The 6,481-nt window shown below is 38.3% G+C and overlaps 1 non-coding gene across 1 annotated transcript; it reads left to right on the forward strand.

Annotated features, from left to right (window-relative positions):
* Nucleotides 1-4,223: 4,223 nt before the first annotated feature.
* Nucleotides 4,224-4,329, forward strand: LOC131511178 (U6 spliceosomal RNA). The gene has a single exon (XR_009261383.1). It is a non-coding gene; the product is annotated as a U6 spliceosomal RNA (small nuclear RNA).
* The last annotated feature ends 2,152 nt before the right edge of the window (nt 4,330-6,481 follow it).

Genomic DNA, 6,481 nt, shown 5'->3' on the forward strand with positions numbered 1-6,481 from the left:
AGGCAAAGTTCACATTGAGGTTATCTGCCTCATGCTCTGAAATGGGGAGTGCTATTTAGAGGAGATAAATTGTGGTTTACTTCTCCAAGTCTCAAGTACCTCGTGCAGAAATGAGTTTAGTTCCTGAGAGGGTATCTGTCATATCCAAACAGGAGGGAATACCATTACAGGGTTGTGCCCACTGCCGAAAAGGATACAGCTTTTGTCCTTAGTGGAAAACAAAAGGAAGATTGTTAACAGTTAAAAGCCTTGAAAAACACTGATGCATTCAGCAGTAGAGTGATATCTTAAAGTCGCTAGTGAATTCACCACTGCCCATGTATGTGAAACTGTTCGTGAGGCTGTACCTTGGAATTCTGAAGTTAGGATATTTTTACACATAGAAAAAAATTTAATAGTAACAGGATGGAACCCTGAAACATCCTAGCAGAGTTTTTATGAGAGGTCTGACACCTCTCAAGGCAAGAAAATGGACAACAATCTTTAGATAATAGTCAATTTCCTCACATTAACTAATGACTGTTATTTTATGCTATTTAAATTAAACTCTAAGTGCTGGGGAAAAGGGGTGAAAACAATGTGTCTCTTTATTGTCATTTTGTCTTCTTTCCCCTCCCTTGGTCACTTTTCTCCATCAGCAGAGGGGACTTCTCATCCCATCTGGTAATGCCTACTAACATCGATCTGTGATAAAAAACAAAAAAAAAAAAACAAAAAAAAACAAAAAAAACTCCAGGTTTAGAACTCTATGCTTTGCTTTTGATATGGAAATGAAAGCTCTGAAATTCACAAATCCCACATCTTTCTCAGTACATTTGACTTTCAAGAACTACTGTGATTCTCAAAGTGTGGTCTGAAAATTAGCAGCGACAATATCTCCTGGGAACTGATTAGAAATGTAAATTCTGGGAGCCTTCCCAACATCTACTAAACCAGAAACTTTGAACAGGTTTCAGTAATAGGGCCCAGTAATTCGTCTCGTAGCGAACCCTACAACTGCTTCTGATGCTTACTAAAACTGGATAACCACTGCTATCTGGACTCCAGAATATTCTTCCTGAGGTTCAGAGCCCAGCCATGATGTCTTTGTTCTGGATGGTACCTGTCTTCCCCTCAGCCAACAAATGCTATGGACCTCATGGGTGGGGAAACATAAGGCAAGATTTACTTAAGTGAGAAAAAGAACTACATTATATTTCAGAAACATTAATCCCTTGATATGCATCCCATTCAGAAAAAAAAATTTTAGCAAATCTATTGGGTCCTTATTTTCATGAGCATTTCTTTTTTTTTTTTTTCAACATTTATTTTTTATTTTTGGGACAGAGAGAGACAGAGCATGAACGGGGGAGGGGCAGAGAGAGAGGGAGACACAGAATCGGAAACTGGCTCCAGGCTCGGAGCCATCAGCCCAGAGCCTGACGCGGGGCTCGAACTCACGGACCGCGAGATCGTGACCTGGCTGAAGTCGGACGCTTAACCGACTGCGCCACCCAGGCGCCCCGTCATGAGCATTTCTTATTCCCACAAACCTATGTCTCATTCTCTTTCACTGCTGCCAGAAAATATAGTTAGTCCAAAGTTGTCTATAGCTCTAGACCCATTTGACACTACTGGTATTAGAGAAATAATATATTGCATAGTACAGCTAGTATAAAACTGGCATTCTGATAACATAAATCTATAAGCTGGGCACCACTAAACTCACTAGAACCATGTTCATGAATAATCACGGTGAGGACCTCAAGACTTGGAAGTTCTTCTGAGTCATGAAAAATACAAATACATCAAGCTACACCGACTCTAAATTTAAGTAATAAGTGTATTCTGTTATCCTCTCCAGATTTGATAGTTCATCTCCATGGTTTTAGCTCAATTCAACATGACTGATGTTGATCCAGTTTACTGGCAACTCTCTGAGCCTATATTTTTGACTAAGCAGAATGCCCCTTGTCCTAACACGAATACAGGATTTGGGGATTAATGCATGGATATCACCACGATAAACAGAGAAAAAATAGCTAAGGTTTGAGTTCCCGGACTGTACACAGAGCACTTAAGCAAACACAACAGCACAACAGGGTGTTTCAAATGTGTAAAAGAAATAGATACTCAAGATCTGTAGACACTGCATGAATTAGTATCTATGATAGTTCACAACTTTGACATTAGCTCCACTCCGTTTGAGAGCGCCCTACCTTTGTAAAGATGAGTTTTCAGCACGTACTCTGATAAAAAGCCAAGGCCACATAAAAATCACAATGGAATGCAAATAAAGGATGGTGGGTGTTCTCTCTGGCACCAAGATTTGAAAAGCGGTGTAGTACCTGACAGGCACACCCATCTGTCAGTCAATAACTATGGTTGTTTAAAATTGAAGTAAACATTTTTTGTTGTCCAGTGCACGTGTGTTTTTTCTAACAGCTACTAAATTGTTAGGACATAAATATGTTATACATTAAATTGTTTAGACCTGGGGCACATGGATGGCTCAGGTGGCTAAACAGCTGACTTCAGCTGAGGTCATGATCTCATGGTTCGTGAGTTCAAGCCCTGCATTGGGCTCTGTGCTGAGAGCAAGGAGCTTGCTTGGGATTTTCTCTCTCCTTCTTTTTTTTGCCCCTCCCCCACTTGCTCTCTTTCTCTCTCTCAGAATAAATAAACATAAACTTAAAAAAATAAAAAATAACATAAATTATTTGGACCTAACTACTTAATAAAACTCTTTGGAGATATACATATATATAGATATGGATATATAGAGATATATATAGTTGTTGTTTGTTTGTTTTTTGTCCTAAAGTTACCATTAACCATTAACCAGTTTGTGGGTCTCAGGGCTAAGGGAATTCTCCTCGTTTGGAATCAAACAGAATAAGATATTCACCACAGAGGTGGTAGGAGCCAAAGTCTGTCAAGATTATGGTCGAGGTCAAGAATTCAGGTCATTGCCGTCATGAATCCTTCATTAGCCCAAAGCCTTTACTTCCAGCATAGCAACTGTTTCTCTCTGCCTGATATTATAATGAATCTTTACACATCAATCTCCCCCACCAAACTATATATTCCTAAGACTTGTCCTTGTTTCCACACTCTCCCATCAAACCATCTATGACACGTTCTGAGATCCTCCCTTGGAATCAAGCAAGTTTTAGATTCAGATTGAGGCTACTCTCTCAATTTCCTATTTAACCATTCTGGGATCCCTCAGATTTCAGTTGGGGTCAACCTTTGTGATGAGGCCTCATGCTATTCCCATGAACTTGTTTAGCTGATCAGGTGTCAAAAGTCAAGTTTCCTTTAAACCTGAGGGTTGGGGCCCAATGGCCTGGCTGGCCCCCTCTTTCAGAATCTTATACCTGTGTTATACTTAATGAAGGAATCGATAGATGGATGCATGGATGGATGGATGGATTCTCTCCAAAACATTGAACTGCAGTTTAACATTACTGCCATCAGTCTTCTATGTTAGCAAACCAAAGGTAGCACACAAGAGTGGCCAACACAAACACTGCTCTTCTTAACACCTGGGAAGACCTCTTCTGAGAAAGGCATTCTTTAAAGGGCTACACCAAAACCATCGGCTTAAAGATTGTGCCTATCTTAAGAGTCATGAAAATCTTTTCATCTGTTTGGAAACAAGGTTTTCTGATCAATTCACTGTACATGAGAATACCTTCCTAACCTCCCGCATACTCACCAGGAAGGGAACTGAGCTCTGTTTAAGGCATAGTTATATCTAGGTCATCTATCCAAATAAACACGATTGTCCCAACTTGTACATCTGATCATATCTGCTAAAACTTTGCTCAGGGAGACACCTGGTTATTGGAGTAGAGGAGGAAGACTAAGTTAATCAAATGATTCCATGTAATTAAAGTTCATTGATGCATCCCCTAGATTTCTTAGCAGTGTGTGCTTGCACATGAATTGTATTCCACTGGTTCATTTGTGAATTAGTTGTGTGGAACATGAAATTCATTTTTCCATTAAAAAATACTTATAAAAAGTAGTTACATTTCCAGTCTAGCCTCCCAAACTTACCTACGCAGTAACTTTGCTAGAATAAAGTAAGTATATTCACAATGGGTTCATATTGCCTTGATGTACATGGTTAAACAAAGTAGAAAAGATAAAATTGAATAATAATTTCGTTTTTAAAAAATGTAACTTGAAGACTCATGCTTTGAAAAAAGATAGTTTTAATAACAAAAGTGACGTATGTGCTCGTTCAGCAGCACATATACTAAAATTGGAACGATACAGAGAAGATTAGCATGGGCCCTGCACGAGGATGACACACAAATTCTTAACACAAAAGGCATGTGATAGGAGAAAATTTTCAGGAAAATTCTGAAACAGATTTTGGAAGAAATCTGAACCTTTAGGGTCCTATCTCCAATTCAGAAGAGATAGTTAAATCAGAGATAGCAAAGAAAGTCTTGGTGTTTATGGGATTAATTTTCCCCTGACCTCATTCTCTACTCAGATTATAACTTCCTCTGTGGACAATAGATACATGTTGATCTGTCTTCCCAGCATTCCTTCCTTCTTTCGCTGATAGTGTCTCAATATTCCTCTATGGGAAATATTCCTACCCTTCCCTCAACTTACGTAGTTCAATAGAACTGACTCCATCTCTGGGGTTAAGAAATCTATTAGGAATTTAGGCTAATCTGAGCATTCCAGTCTTCAGCAGATTGGTCCAGAGATGAGCATGTGACCTTAGCAGTCCCAGTCAGAAAATGTGCATCACTCTTACTATTGTGAAAAAAGACCTTCATTCCCCTAGAGTGTCTAAGATTTTAAGATACAGACCTGATGGTGCTTATATAAATAAATAAATAAATAAATAAGATTTTAAAAGTCAATCCTATTTGGAAATTAAGCCAACACAGGAAGGCAGAGCCAAGAAATGTACAAAGATAAATTCCTGACCACAACTTTTAAATCCTTGTGCCTCAAACCTATTTCTTAAATATACGAACCGTTGATTTTTCCTTTGTTTCAGGCATTTTTTCAGTTTGCTTTCTGTTACTTTCAAACAAAAAACTTTATTTCACAAGAAATGTCAACTACTAGTATGTATTTTAGACTACTTCTATAACAGTAGAAGGAAGCCCCATCCAACCTCTCTCCAGATTCTGACACCAGGTGAATTGACTCCTAGGTAATGTGAAGGGAATTTGAATTACAGGATACAATAGTTATTTTGTAATTTTTTATTCATCTATGTATGGCTTTCCTTTTCTCGATTTGGGTCAATTCTTGTCATTAATCACCCATTGCTAGTGATATTTTATTCCCCTCTACTTTGCCCCCAAGGTGGTTATAGAAATATGACAAAAAGAGAAAGAGGGAATTATAAAAATGCAACAAAGATAGAAATATTTTTTGTTAGAGACCTGGAATTCTTATCTTCTGTTTCACTATTAATATGCCTGTCCTAACAAAACCACTTTAATCTCGCCAGGTCTTTGTTTCCACATTTGTGTAGAAGGAATGGTGATTCTGTGACTTCTGAAGTAGCTGGAGCTGGAAGGGGTAAGGTTGGTGGACCAGGGCTAAAGAAAGATACAGGAACAGGTAAGAAAGGGATTTCCTGAGGTGTGATGGACTGAGGTGAGATCAGAGGAAGACCAGAAATCTAGGCATGCCTTGGACACAGTCCCAGTCAAAGGAAAGACAGTGGTTGAGAAAAGACAGAGCCAAACACTTCCCTGGGGGAGGCCTCTGGCGATGGCCCCAGACAGGGGCTCATAGAGTAAGCTTTGCAGACCCATAGGCGGTTGTCTACTGACTGAAGACTGTAAACTTTCCTGAATGCTCTCAAGAAGTCTATGTTTAATAAATCTGGTCATTTATGCGACTCCTATAGTAAAACCCAGATGAGGAAACACTTAACTTTTTATAACAAGGAGGTAAGAGAGAAAGAGAGAGATTTTATGACACGGAATTTTTTTCTCTGAAAATGAACATAACTCTGGCTAATATAAGCAAGAATTTTCAACTTATTAGAGTAATTAGTTGACATTTAGTTATAAAATAAACCAATTTTAAAGTGCTGATTTCTGCTTTTTCTGTAGCTACTTAATGTCCACAGAAAGGTTTTAATTCCAAATAAAATGGACTGCTGGTAGTAGGCTAACAAGCTATTTAAGATATAAAAACTACACGATATGTACAGATTTAAATGCAACAGCATAAGGCCAGCCTTGAATTGTATATATTATATATTCGTCTACATATTTCTTTTTGGAGACTGTGATGCTAACTTTATTGCCACAGGTTACTTGATATGTATTCTATGGTGCTTTCTTAACTAGGTGATGAACACACGAAAAGAAAATTGGTGTTTGTCTTATGTCTACTCTAAAAAAACTAAAATGCACATTACAGTAAATTAAAAATCATTAGCCATTAAAATGACAGGGTTCGAGTTACTTCCATGACAGGAAAGATGGAGTAGTCATACTTTTTC

The sequence above is a fragment of the Neofelis nebulosa genome, chromosome 4, assembly GCF_028018385.1.
Source record: "Neofelis nebulosa isolate mNeoNeb1 chromosome 4, mNeoNeb1.pri, whole genome shotgun sequence".
Lineage (NCBI taxonomy): Eukaryota > Metazoa > Chordata > Mammalia > Carnivora > Felidae > Neofelis > Neofelis nebulosa.